Here is a 14,321-nt window from a genome sequence, read left to right as displayed (position 1 = left end):
CATTATGAATCAAGGGCTCTTAGATTTTGGAACAGGGAAACGTGACCCTTGGGTGAAAACTGATTGAAGAGGGAAAGCCCCTATAGCCAACCAGAGGCATTGCTCTGAGGGTGCTCAGCTGGGAATCTTGCCCTCTGCTGGGAGCTATTGCTCAGGGATTGTAGCAGATGTTTCTTGGTAGACCACCCAGATATCTTTCCTAACTGTACTCCTGCCCCTTCGCCTTTCCTAACTGTACTCAGATTTTAGTTTTCTTTTATACCCCTTAGGTTTCAGTGTTTCAGAGAAACCTTCGGGGCCGGGATCCACTCAGTCAATTAAAGCCAATCAGTATATTTTATGTTCCAGCCGCATGTGTGAACATGTAACCTAGGCTGGTTCAATGAGAGGGAATTCAAGACTCATGTGTAGAATATCAGGACAGGAGCACCCTTCCCTCCATGCATGTGAACAAGGAAACAGGTAGCCACAAGTACCCCTGGTGGCCATCCTCCAATCCCCAGGGAAGTCAGCTGTGGGACAAAGCATGCACTATAGATGGAAAAGTGGAAAGATAGAAATCAAGCCCTTAATAACACCACTGAATTACTGAACCAGCCAACCCTATGAAACCACTGCCTCCAGGTCATTTTGTTATATCTGCCAAGAAGAATCCATTACGGCTTTTGGAATGAGTGTCTTGTTAATATTTAGAGTCCTCATGAATGAGAATGGACTGGGTCATCAGACAGGAAAACATCCTGCATGTGCCATTCCTTCTGGGAAGCTCTTTTTCCTCTGGGCAGTTCCATCTGCAGATTATGGGTCACTTGGCCACATTTCATCCCGTTCCTTTCCCTCCCTCCAAATTTTAGAGCCATTGAGTTACTCAAAATCCATACGTTTGAAGGTAGGAAGCTAACATTCAATTGGCTCAGGCTCTAAATCCTACCACTGAAGAGAAAAGCAGGATAACCTGAAATAGCCAGATTATTCCTATGTGTGAGATTCACAGGATGATCACCTACTGCTCCAGTTTTGGTCTGATGTTCTGTAGACATAGATGTCACACGGCATTTCTGTGGGAGAATTTCAGTTCAGGCTGAAATTATAAATGAGTAAGCCAGATGTGGACTCAGGGAAAATCAGTACTTTTGCATTATTTTGTGTGGGCTGGAGACCCATTTCCTGCTTACATTACTTAAAACCCATATCCTGCTGCTCTGTAAAAACTGGCAGCTTGGTTGGCAATTAAAAAAAATAATGTTTACACCCACAGGAAAACTCTAGCATCAGCCCTCAAGGAGCTTATCACCTTAATTAGATTTAAAAATATAGAAATGGGAAGAAAATGGGATCATTATGTCCAAGTACACAAAAATAAATATATTTTTGTTAGAAGGAAATGAAGGGAAAGAAATAAACACTTGGAATATAGAGATTGAGAGTCTAATTGGATATTTTTAAAGTTGAAACAGAAGGAAGCAGGCAAATATGAGAATCAGTAACCAATTATACCACAGTATACGCAACTGAAATGAAACCAAGAATAATAGATACTCATAGAATGTTAGAAGTGAAAAGGGATCTTAGAGATTGATTTTCACTCACCTCTCTCATTTGACATACAAGTACACTAGGACTCAGAAAGATGACACGGTTTTCCCAGCAGTACCAACTGGCTGAAGACACAACCAAGACTACAGTGAAGTCGGCCACCTCTCCTCCCCATGCCTTCTCTGCAATAGCAAGATTAGCAAGATTCACATTCCATTCTAGCCATAGGACATGTCAGTTCATCTGTATGTGTCAGAATCCTTTAGATGAGTGATGGAAAACCCAGCTCAAACTGGCTTAAGCTACAAAACTCCATGCATGTCACTGAAATGTCCAGAGTAATATGCTGGATCCAAGGGCACATGTTTGTTTTCAGGGCATTGTTTCTCTTTGTCTTTCACAGCTGATTTTTGCTGTGCTGGCTTCATTCTCAGGAAGATTTTCCCCATGTCTAACAAAGAAGGGCACCAACAGCTCCAGACTGTTAATCTATTGACCCCCCAAAAAAAAGAGAGACTATTAGATCCCGATTGTTCCATCAAAGCCTAGGGACAGATTCTCATTGGCCTAACTTGGGTCATGTGCCCCTCTATGAATGCATTGCTTTGGGCAGGGCATTTCTTTGGGCACGAGATAGAATATTGTGATCAGCCAGGTCTGGATCGTGTGTCAATATCTGCAGCCCAGGATTGAGGTTGACTTCACCCAAACCATGTGGGTGGGGAGTGTGGAAGAAAATGTTCCTCAGAGGGGAATCAGAAAGACAGGAGGCAAAAACAACCTCATGTCCACCATGATTTGTCAGGTCCCACAGTGCTGTTCCCAAGGCACTCTTCTTTATGCTGTGGGAGAAAAAAGAAGGATAAAACTGAGAAAATTTAAGAATCATTATAGTAATAGCTAACTGGACAGGTATTTTCTATGTGCCAAGTATTACATTAACCCCCCCTTTTTTTTTTTTTTTTGTCACCCAGGCTGGAGTGCAGTGGCGTGATCTCAGCCCCCTGCAACCTCCACCTCCTGGGTTCTAGCGATGCTCCTGCCTCAGCCCCGCAAGTTGCTGGCATTATAGGTGCCTGCCACCACGCCCAGCTACTTTTTGTATTTTTAGTAGAGATGGAGTTTCATCATGTTGGTCAGGCTGGTCTTGAACTCCTGACCTCAAGTGACCCACCCACCTCAGCCTCCCAATGTGCTGGGATTACAGGCATGAGCCACCACACCTGGCCTACATCAACCACTTTGAATGCTTTATCCCATTGATCCTCATAACAACCCTATGAGATAGATTAATTACAATTCTTCCTTCCCGGGTCCCACCGTTTTTTTGGCAGATGTGGAAGCTGAGACACAGAGACATTAATTTACTCAGGGTAACACAGTAAGGTGCAGTGCTGAGATTTGGAACCAGGCAGTTTGATGAGAAAGTCTATATTCAAACTGAAATATATACTGCGCGCCATAGGAAGCAGCGTTTAAAACTCCGAGTTCCTTTTTCCACTCCATTTTATTGCCAGTGGTTAATAAAACAATAACCATACTCCTTGCTCTATATTAGAGATGTATCCCCTAGAAAATCATGTGCAAATTTAATTTTTATAGATCAAATTTGATTTTACATGTGTGAGGGGATTTACAAGTAAAAGAAATCCTTTAACGTGGGCTGCCAGAACAGTATGCTTATTTCTTCATTTTTTTTTTCTGTTTTGTAAATGCTGCTGGGTATACCTTGTATTTTCCAAGGGCTTGTAGAACTAGGGAAGCCTTTTTGCAGAGAAATAGCTATCTGTCAAAGCATAGAATTTGAACATGGTAATGGCAAGTGAGCAGCATTCTAAAGGTGGTACAAAAATTTATGAAGAATTGGAGAAGGAGGCAAAGGAAGCAAACTGACTCAAAGTTGAATGATGAACTTCTGCTGGTGGCGTGGGAGGTTTGTAATGATGTCAGAAGAGGAAAGCATGTGGCAAAGCCCTGAAATAAAAACAATTAATGAAAAAAAGAAACAATAAATGAAGGCATAACATTTGGATTATGAAAGAAATGTCCAGACAAGCTTATGATATAGATAACAGCTAATGGTCCATGATGGGAAAGAAGATTTAAGATGATACTGTTTGGAAATCATGGGAGTAAAGCCCTAGAAAGCCTGATCATATGCATTTAAGTCAGTTACAGAAATTCCAATGAATAGTTTAGATCTTTAAGCCAAAGGTCAGCAAACTATTTTTTAAAAGAACCAGCTCTTCAGGCATGGTAGCGCATGCCTATAATCCCAGCTACTCAGGAGGCCAAGGCAGGAGAATCACTTGAACTTGGGAGGCGGAGGTTGCAATGAGCCGAGATCGCACCATTGCACTCCAGCCTGGGCGACAGGGTGAGACTCCGTCTCAACAAAAAAAAAAAAAAAAAAAAAAAAAAGAACCATCTCTTTTTTAAAAGATGTTTGAAATTTTAGAAAATATTTTTGAGGCCCTGTGCAGTAGCTCACAGTTGCAATCCCAGCAATTTGTGAGAAGGAGACGGGAGGATCTCTTGAGCCCAGTGGTTTGAGACCAGTCTGGGCAACGTGACAAGACCCCAACTCTACAAAATTTTTTTAAAAATTAGCTGAGAGTGATGGTGTGGACCTGTGGTCCCAGCTACTTAGCTAATCGGGAGGCTGAGGCAGGAGGATCACTTGAGCCCAGGAGGTTGAGGCTGCAGTGAGCCATTTTCATGCCACTTCACTCCAGCCTGGGCAACAGAGCAAGACCCTGTCTCAAAAAAAAAGAAAATATTTGTCCCTGTCTTCATTACTTAACTTTGCCATTGTAGCTCGAAAGTAGCCATGGAAAATATAAACAAACAAGTGTGTTTATGTTCCAGTAAATCTTTATTTACAAAAGTAGATGAAGGGCTAGTTTTGGCCCACAGGCCATGGTTTGCCAATGTCTGCTTTAAGTGGCTCATCCAGTGGCCAAGGATGCCACTTAGGGCTGCTCTGTGATCCCATCCCATGCTTCTCTCCTACCAGTAGACACACCCAGCTTCCAGCCACACTACACCATGCTGACTTATGAGCTGTATGTCTCCATTTTTCTGAGGATTCACCTCTTTCTCCATCAATTGAACCCCAGGAGCCTGATGAAATGTCATTTCCTCTTTGAAGCCTCCCCTAAGCCTCATTCCACACTCTAGGCAGAATTATTCATTCTTCCCTCCCCAACCCTGTTTCCTCACAGAGCTTCGCACAAAGCTCCATGAACCGCAAACTTATTATATTATACAGATACTACGATTCTTCACACACCAGTGAGTCTCCCTGGCTGGATTATAAACTCCTAAAAGGCATGCATCATGTCTTTCTCATCTTGTAGCCCCTGAACATAGCATGAAGCTTTGCTCAGTGAAGTTAGATTGATCAAGTGGTTAAATTGTGACCAGTTTTAAAGGCAAGCCCATCTTCTCCCTGGCTTTACTTTCTGAAAAGTTGTCAGAGGCAAAACAATTCTAGGTGTGTATTCAAATCATAGTCATTCGTTTATCTGTTAGGGGCCCAGAACAAGTTATTCAACTTCTTTGAGGCTGTGTTTTCTACCTGGGTGAGAGGAACATTGGTATTGACTAACAGCCCAGGCGTGACATGAGAATTGATGCTTTTAATCCTGTTTAGACAGCAGTGTTTCCATAAGCTGCTTCCTCTTCCCAGTTCCCTCCCCCAGAAGACATTAGATCTTCTAGGGCTTTTGCCAGTGAAAAAGGCTGAGCTGAGCAGGTGTCTTGGGTAGTTGTGCATGGCAGAAGCCCAGTTAAGAGGGAGAAGCAAAGATGGACAGGTACTGGGGTTTGGACCTTACTTTTGCCAAACCTTAGCTGTCAAAGAAGGGGGTCCAGGGATAGGGGAGACACTGGGGTCAGGAGGTCAAAAGGAAAATGGAAGACAAGAATTAGGCCAGAATTATGACTCGGGTGCTGTGAGGAAGGGACAGTAGTATACCCTGGATGCCCCTGAGGTTAGGCTAGGTTCCCATGGGTCACTGGCCTCCTCCAAGACTGGGTGCCCCCACCCTGTGTCTGTAACAAAAACACCATGGAAGGTACTGTTGCTGCCACCCCCTCATTCTAGTTCCTTTCTTTCTGAAAACCACTGGCCATGAATTCACACAGGGAGCCTCTTTGTATTGCTCTTTGAGGTTATGTTTATGTGCCCATGCCCTTGAGTGATGGGCAAAACATGTCTTTGATTTTGTTTGAGAATGCTTTTTAACGTTTATTTCACAGCATTTTTTTTCCTATGACAGCTTCATAAGTGTATTTGTAGAATAGAGCAATTGAATAATCTCTGAATTTAAGAGTCCCTAAGCACTCATTGACACCTTCTCATTTGGGGCATATTGAGCTTAAAAACAGCTTTTCATAAAGTCTCTAAATTCCAATTTATACTTTAGACATGAACGTCCCCACGGGTCGATTGGATGGAATGAATGTGCTTTGTACAGACACTTAGATACTTCTGTGGGAGGATTTTGTTGCTCTGTGTTTCTCTCATTTCCCGTTTACTGTTAAACTTAGATTAAAACAAACCTTTTGGACTAAAGGCACTTAACCTCAGTTAGAATCACCTTTGCTTGTGCACAAATTATATTGATGTGCTCATTGGTTCTACTGCTGGATTTTACTGGCTTAATAACAGGGAAATTCATATTGTAGGTTGCACTGTGTAGTTGGGAAATTACATAAAAATCATCATCAGGGCACTTAATGTCTTTCTAATTTTAGTTTATTTCTTCATTTGTTCCCGTGTTAGATCCCAGCCTGTTACTTTGCTTCCAGGGTTCACTGTGATCATTTTGTTCTGTTCACCAGAGACTACCATTAACCCTCACCTTCTCTTCTTGCTCTGTGGCACACAAATCCCTGAAGAGCCCCCCAAAAGTAAGCGAAAGGCTGGAAACTTCCTACTTTTATACGTTAAAATGTCCTAGAAGCTGGAAAATAAAAATCTGCTGCCCCTTTGTACTTGCCAAATATGAATATTTGCCTGCATCTGCTTAGGAGATTTGAAAAAAAAAAAAACAAATTATGTTTGGGTACCAGCAGCCCGGTGATGTCAGTGCCACTGTGGGACTCAAAGCCCATTAACACTCAGACTGCAAAGGAAGTATTAAAATTCTTTCAGCTTTACTAGTACATTTCTCCCCACTGACTGTCTCCTGGAGAGGGGACACTCAGTACATTCTCACCTTAGAAAAATGAGAAATTTCCATTACACAATAGAACAGCACAGGGGAAAGAACACAGGGCTTTGAAGTTAGCCTGAGCTGAGTTCAAATGCAGCCCTTGCCTCTAGCTGTCTCAACTTGGGCACATGGCAAAATTTTGCTTCACGTGAAATGAACTAACCCATTGCGTGGAGATTATCACAGCAATGTTGCAGGATTGTTTTGTGGATTGGACCTCATGGGGTAATGCATTTAGCACCGTGCTTGGCACATAGTAGGTGTTGAATGAGAGTGGTTCTCTGCTGCTGCTTCTTTTGGTGACACAGTTTGGTTGCCACTGTTGCTGCTGCCACAGCTGTGTTTTATTATAGCTACAGCCTTGATTATACTTCAGGAGAAAAGTTAAAAGTAGAGGCTGTATTCATTTTGAATTGTTTAGAACACCACAGCTTAGAAGTGCAGCTCCAAATATTATGTCACAGCCTTAAAAATAAAGCTTGCAAGCATGGTTTCTAAAATAAATATCCACCTTCCTTGGCTACTTAAACCGGGAGCCAGATGGCTCATTTGCCCAGAGATGCCGAGACATGTGTAATCAGAGAATGGGAGAGTGTCCTGGTATCCTGGAACCCAACTCCATGGAGAAAACTGAACTGGGGTGTTAGAAAGGACGCCTGGCCCCCTTCCTTCCTCAGTCAGCTCAAGGTGAGGCCATCAGGGTCTTCCAGCAGTGCTGAGCCCAAGCTAAATCACCACAGAGGCAAAGTTACCCTTCCCCTTCTCTGTCCTCCCAGCAGCTGCCTTTCTTTGCTCATCTGGCACCTTCCATCTCTCTTCTGCCTTATTTGGGACTCTGTGGCCTGCCTTCCTCCAGATCCGTCGTGTCCCTTCTCCCAACCAACTCCCGTCCACCCTGTGTCCTCCTCAGCAAGACTGCTTTTGCTGTTAGCCACCTGAGAGGAAAGCTGGGGAGGACATCAGTGGTGCCGTGGTAGTTCATGTTCGTGAGGGGCTTTACTAGTGGTAGTTCATGTTCATGAGGGGCTTTACTAATGGCAACAGCCCCAAGAGTTCAGGTTATCCCATGCAGCAGATAGGACAGGAATCATATTCTGATTCAGTTTCCTGAGATTGAGAGAGGGTAAGAGACCTGCCTGAGGTCACACAGCTGGTGTACACCCATGGGTCTTAATTCTAATTCCCAGCATCCTTTCAACTACCCTTTGCTTCTCTAAACCGTGAAGTTCTTGCACACATTTAAAGCCACACAGTTTTCAGTATCTTCACCTGTATTCGCTCCCAAATCAAATATTCTATAATTACAGGCGGGGCACAGTGGCCCACACCTGTAATCCCAGCACTTTGGGAGGCTAAGGTGGGTAGATCACTTGAGGTCAGGAGTTTGAGACCAGCCTGGGCAACACAGTGAAACCCTGTCTCTACTAAAAATACAAAAAAATTAGCCGGGCGTGGTGGTGGGCCTCTGTAATCCCAGCTACTCTGGAGGCTGAGGCACAAGAATTACATGAACCCAGGAGGCAGGGGCTGCAGTGGACCAAGATCGAGCCACTGCACTCCAGCCTGGGCAACACAGCAAGACCCTGTCTCAAAAAAAAAATCTATAATTATATATGTAGTTTGATTTAACATGTATACTAGTTTAATGCAGCATTTCCCTAAGTGTAAACTGCACACTGTGATATGAAATGTAATTTTAGGGAATATTGAACTTGGCATAAGATAGTATTAACTCATTTAATGATACAGTTTTTCCTTTTCAATATTTATTGTCTTTTTATTACCAATGAGAAAAATCTCAGTTTGATGCCAATACAGCCTTAATTAATATTTCTTGAATCTCTGCTAATCTGTCTTTTTAACAGAGAGAGGATGGCAACAATACCTAGGTAGGACTGAACTGTATTTATTTCAGATGTCTGCAAATTTTCTTAAAAGGCCAGGCAGTAAATATTTTAGCGTCTGCAGGCCATTTGGTGTTTTTTTGCAACTACTCAACTCTACTATTGCAGTTTCAGAGCTTCACAATTGAGCATGGCTTTGTTCCAATAAAACTTTACAAACACGGGCACTTGACCTGAAAACCCTGTTTGTTTTTTGTTTTTTTGTTTTGGTTTGTTTTTTTGAGATGGAGTCTTGCTCTGTTGCCCAGGCTGGAGTGCAGTGGCACGATCTCGGCTCACTGCAAGCTCCGCCTCCTGGGTTCATGCCATTCTCCTGCCTCAGCCTCCTGAATAGCTGGGACTACAGGTGCCCGCCACCACACTTGGCTAATTTTTTGTATTTTTAGTAGAGACAGGTTTCACCGTGTTAGCCAGGATGGTCTCAACCTCCTGACATCGTGATCTGCCTGCCTCAGCCTCCCAAAGTGCTGGGATTACAGGTGTGAGCCACCGCGCCCAGCCAACCCTGTTTATTTTTTTACCCTACCTTTCTATTTATGGCAAATGACACCCCTTTCCCCTTTATAGTAGTAATACAAACATTTCCTCTAAATTTTATTTAAGAAAAAAAATCAATTGAGACAGAAATCGTAAGTGTATAGCAGCCTGTGAATATGTGCAAAATTGTGACGGCAGTACTTCAAAGGACTGAAGTTTGAGAAACACTGGTTTTATATGTTCTTGTATCTTAGGAATAGAAGCAGAGTCTGCAGCTGTGGCCTGAGCCCTCTCAGAGTCTCTGTAGTGCTCCAGTTGCAGGTCAGATCCCACTCACATGCCCCTGCCTTGCTGCCTGCCGCTAACCCTTCCTCACATGCTGAACTCTGTGCACAACTTGAGGATGGGAAGGGGGGTCTTGCTTTTTTGCATCCTCAAGGTTTAGACCTTTCCTGATAAAACAAAGGGTCAATGAATGGGTGGGTCTGTCACAGTGGATTTTAAGCATCCAGGGGAACTGATGGAGGGATGCAGTATGCGGCTTAAAGCCTGGACTTAAGGGGCAGTCAGATTCGTACCCCAGCCCATCACTTACTTAGCTCTGTGTGATCTTGGGCAGGTCACTTAACATCTGTGTACACCAAGTTGCTTGTCTGTAACATGAAGAGAGTAATAGTACCTACTTCATGTGGCTATTGTGAGAAGGAAATGAATTAATACATGGCAGGGGCTAAAAACAGTACTTAGCTAAGCGTTAGCTCCTGTTACTGTTCCGGTATCTGTTATGATACCAAGCCATCCTGGTCTCTAAAGATTGGTGTATTCGTTCATCAGTGGTTCTTAGTGATTGTACAGGACAGCTAATGCTCCTTCCAGCCCAGTGGTCCCTTTACTCAAAACAAGAAGTACATGTCCTTGGGACTCAAATCTACCCCCACAAAGCAAGGTGATGGGTAGATGGGGCCAGAAGCAGTTTCAGCTCTGAGCCAGGTGATCCGATGTTGGAATTCATGACACTTCATCGCTTACAGAATCAACTCCAAATGTCCAAATGTGTTAGCATGGGCAGAAAGCCCTGCACAGCTGCCCCAGCCTGCCCAACACTGATCTCTTTTCCCGCGCCCCCAAACGTGCCACGCACTAGCCATCACTGACCACTCGGTGTCCTCTCATGTGACACAGCATCCTTAGGCTGTGCCTGCTGTTCTCTCTGCCTGCAATGCCTTTCCCTCCCTACTCCTCCTTGAAGCCACCTTCTTCCTAAATGAGCAGGCATGTGCACATACACACGACACACTTTTCTAACAGCAAGGAGTGTGGGTCACTCTTGCCTCTCCATGCTATGAAGTGTTAGTGGCACCTCTATTGAGATGACTTTCAGAGTCAAACTGTTTTTTGGGGGATCCAGGAGCTTTCGGTGTGTGTGTGTATATGTGTTGAGAGAGGGAAAACTCATCACACAGGAGGTCCCTCACTGGGTGGGGGTGCTTCGAGGACAAGTATGGAGTTTGGTTTTTATTTATGTCTTTAATTGTGAGCCTAGTGCCTTGTACTTAATAGATATTTCTGGAATGAATTGAAAGCAAAGGGTATGGCTGGGTACGATGGCTCATGCCTGTAATCCCAGCACTTTGGGAGGTGGATCACGAGGTCAGGAGATTGAGACCATCCCAGCTAACACAGTAAAACCCCGTCTCTACTGAAAAAAAAAAAAAAAAAAAGTAGCCAGATGTGGTGGCATGTACCTGTAATCCCAGCTACTCAGGAGGCTAAGGCAGGAGAATCGCTTGAACCTGGGAGGCCGAGGTTGCAGTGAGCTGAGATCGCGCCACTGCACTCCAGCCTGGATGACAGACCGAGACTCCATCTCAAACAAGAAAGAAAGAGAGAGAGAGAGATGAGAAAGAAAGAAGGGAAGAAAGGAAAGAAAGGAAGAAAAGAAAAGAAAGAAAACGGTACTTAAGGACTGGGGATTCTGAATCAGGAACTTCTGTCTGATCTCTTTCCAAGAGTTAAGAGATTTGAACACGTGGAGTTAAAGTGAAATACAAGCCCAAGAAAACGTTAGGTCTTATTGATATCATGAGCCCATTTTTACCTTTCCCATTCTGCCTCCTCTCCCACTTTGCACCATATGAATGATAGCACGTTACCCCTTTCATGACATGACATCCCAATGCTGTTTTTTCCATGGTGGATGTAAACAGATGAAGCTTGTAAATAGGTCCTAACAGAGGTTTACTTTCTCTCAAAACTGCACACACACACACACACACAGACACTTCATCAAATCCATCATTTGTTAAGGTGCACTATTATTTTATATACCACTAAAAGGGAAAATGGTGCCTATTAAACCAAGACACACTCAGATTGTAAGACAGGTGACAATTTCAGAAAGGGGGAGAGGAAGGGAGAGGAGAAACCAGATATCTGGTTTCAACCCTGTAAGAAAAAAGGAAGCGCCTTACATTCTAAACTGGAAATATTGTATGTTTTCATCTTGAGCTATTTTTTATTCTGCTATAAATAGACATTGATAAAACCTTCGTGCCCAAAGACAATCCCCAGCAAAGAGAGTTGGCTGAATAAATATGCAAGTGCTTCTAAAATAGCTGGCAGAGAGCCCTTTGTTTGGAAACAAATGTTTCCCTAAAAATAGCGACCTGAAATTCTCCTGCAGTCCCTGTGTTCTGGAGCAATGAACATGGCCCTTTAAGTACCTTCTCCCAGTGACAGCAATCCTCAGGAGAGTGGCTACCTAAATCGCTCAGTAAATCCTTGCATAGAGTACAGTCTGGAATTTGCTCCTCCTAGAGTGGTATCAAGCACTTAAACTCTATCTCTTCTCCCTCTGCTATCACAAAATATTAACTACCATGGTTAGGTTATTTCTTTCATCCTTCTCCCTTTACAGCTGGAAAACAAAGAGTTGAGCAATTATCTGATGAATTAGATTAATGAAGACAGGCATCTTTTAGTACTGGGACCAAGCAAAGCAAACACCCTGTTTTCTCAGGAGAAGGAATGTTTTTGTCCAAAATACACACTTGATTGTTCCGACACTTCATTTTACCAAGCGTAAAATACCTCCATGATTAAAAAAAAAAATCTACTCCTTTCATTTTCAAAATGATTTTAGGACACAAATATTTTGTTGATATTGGAAAATGCAACTCCTCCATTTTTCTTTGCTTGTTTTTTTGGGGGAAGGGGGTTATAACATCAGTTGGTCTGACTTCTAAACAATATTTTGGTTTAGCAACATTGTTTAAATCTTAAAATAAAACTGAGGAACTTCACTAGTGTTTCAAAATGGACCCATTTAGGAGCCAGTCATGATATGGCCCTTCCAAAGAGAAAGATAAAAGTTGCTTCTAGTAAATTCTGTGGACTCAAGGGATTTAAGGAGGACAGGAAGAGAATCAAGTGAAAGGTAATAAGTGAAGGAGTCCCACTTTATGTCCTGAAAGTGTCCAGACACAATGTTTGAGTAGTTTTAAACTGAATGGAAACTTGGATAGTATGTCCTTGGACTTTCAGCTCTCAGAAATCTGAAAATATGCAGTCTCAGAATGTACTCCTACCCTACTCTAATGGATGCAGTGAGTGAGTTATTTCAGAAAGAAAGGCATCAGGGCTTCCTCCTGTCTCTTGGGGCTGAGCAAACTCTTGGAGACGGCCTTCCCCACATTCCTAAGGATAATAACGGTGTCCAGGTCTATGGAGTGCAAAGCCCCATTTTGTTTTTACAAATAATGCCTTCTGTGTGGCATTGTATTCCTTAAAAATAGAATTGCATCCATCAGATTGAAGTGTGGTGCTGTACTCCACCAGAATGGCTGACACTAAAAGGACTGACAATAGCAAATGTTGGTGAGATGTGAAGCAACTGGAACTCTCATGTGTGGCTTGTGGAAGTATAAATCAAGCCAAAGTTTGGAAAACTCTTTGGCAGTATCTCCTAAAGCTAAACATACCAATATGACTGAGTGATTATATTCCTGGGAACATACTCAATAGAAATGAGAATATGGGCCCACCCAAAGACACATATAAGAATGTTCACAGCAGATTTGTTGATAATAGTCCAATCCTGGGGGGGAGGGGGAGAAAAGCCATATGTCTGTCAACAGTAGAATGTGTAAATAAATTGTGACATATTGAAATCATGGAATATGCTTAGTAATAAAGAACTAACAGCATGGATGAACTCAAATGATATTGAGTGAAAGAACTTAGAATAACAGACAAGAAACAGTCTGTATTATTCCATTTGTTTAAAGATTTAAAGTGAGCAAAACTTGTCTATATGATAATGAGGAGAATGGTGGTTACTCTCAGAAAGGAGGTATTGACTCGAAAGAGCCACATGGAATCCCTGTGGGGTGCTGGACATTCTAAACTTTAATCTGATATGTACATACAAAACTATGTGTGTATTTTATACCTCAGTGAAAAAGAAAAAGATTAAAATATGAAGTAGTAGAACAGCCGTTTCTTCCTGTGCATAGAGAAATTGTGTTATCATCAAGAAGAGTAATACCTCTCATTAGAAGAATCTTCCTTCCTGTTAATACCTTAAAATTTCTTCAGGCAGTGTTTTAACATCTTGGCATTTTGCCTTTTCCTCTGGTTTGAGACCTTTTTCACTTCAGCTTTGAATGTGTAAGGAGCACCAGAAATGCACTACGGGCCATGATCTACTCCTAGTTCCCTGAGTATGGTTATCTAATACCCCAAATTGCATCAACCCACCTAACTAGCCTTTTCTTTTAGGGCTATGCACTCCAGATTAACAGGCCAGGGATTTCTTTACAACCTGTTATATTTGAAAAATTATTTTACCCATCAGATAATAAACAGCTAAAAAAAGATAATGTAAGAATTATTATTGCTAAGTGTTAAATTATCAGTAGTGGCAGTAAGTTCCTTTTAGAAATATAGTGTTCAAAAAGTGATTTATGAACTTATGTGGATTCCAGTTTAATAATTAGCTAATTATTCTTTTTTCCGTAATTAAAAAAAGCAAGGTGCTTTATATTTTGATTCATTCATTGAAGGGAACTGGGACTTCAAATGAATAATCAAATTGAGACTGGCTTAGTTAGGGAAGTTAACAAAAAGTTTTGGCTGGTACAATAGGCAACCTAGTTAAAAAAAGAAAAGCCATCAGAGTAAT

General features: G+C 42.4%; 1 protein-coding gene across 3 annotated transcripts in view; it reads left to right on the top strand.

The window, feature by feature from the left end:
• Positions 1-14,321, top strand: part of RARB (retinoic acid receptor beta) — a 781,226-nt gene that overhangs the window by 685,012 nt on the left and 81,893 nt on the right. The gene's annotated exons all lie outside the window — the stretch shown is intronic.

This window comes from Pongo pygmaeus, chromosome 2, assembly GCF_028885625.2.
Source record: "Pongo pygmaeus isolate AG05252 chromosome 2, NHGRI_mPonPyg2-v2.0_pri, whole genome shotgun sequence".
NCBI classification, from domain to species: Eukaryota; Metazoa; Chordata; class Mammalia; order Primates; family Hominidae; genus Pongo; species Pongo pygmaeus.
This window is presented reverse-complemented; position numbering and strand designations above follow the sequence as displayed.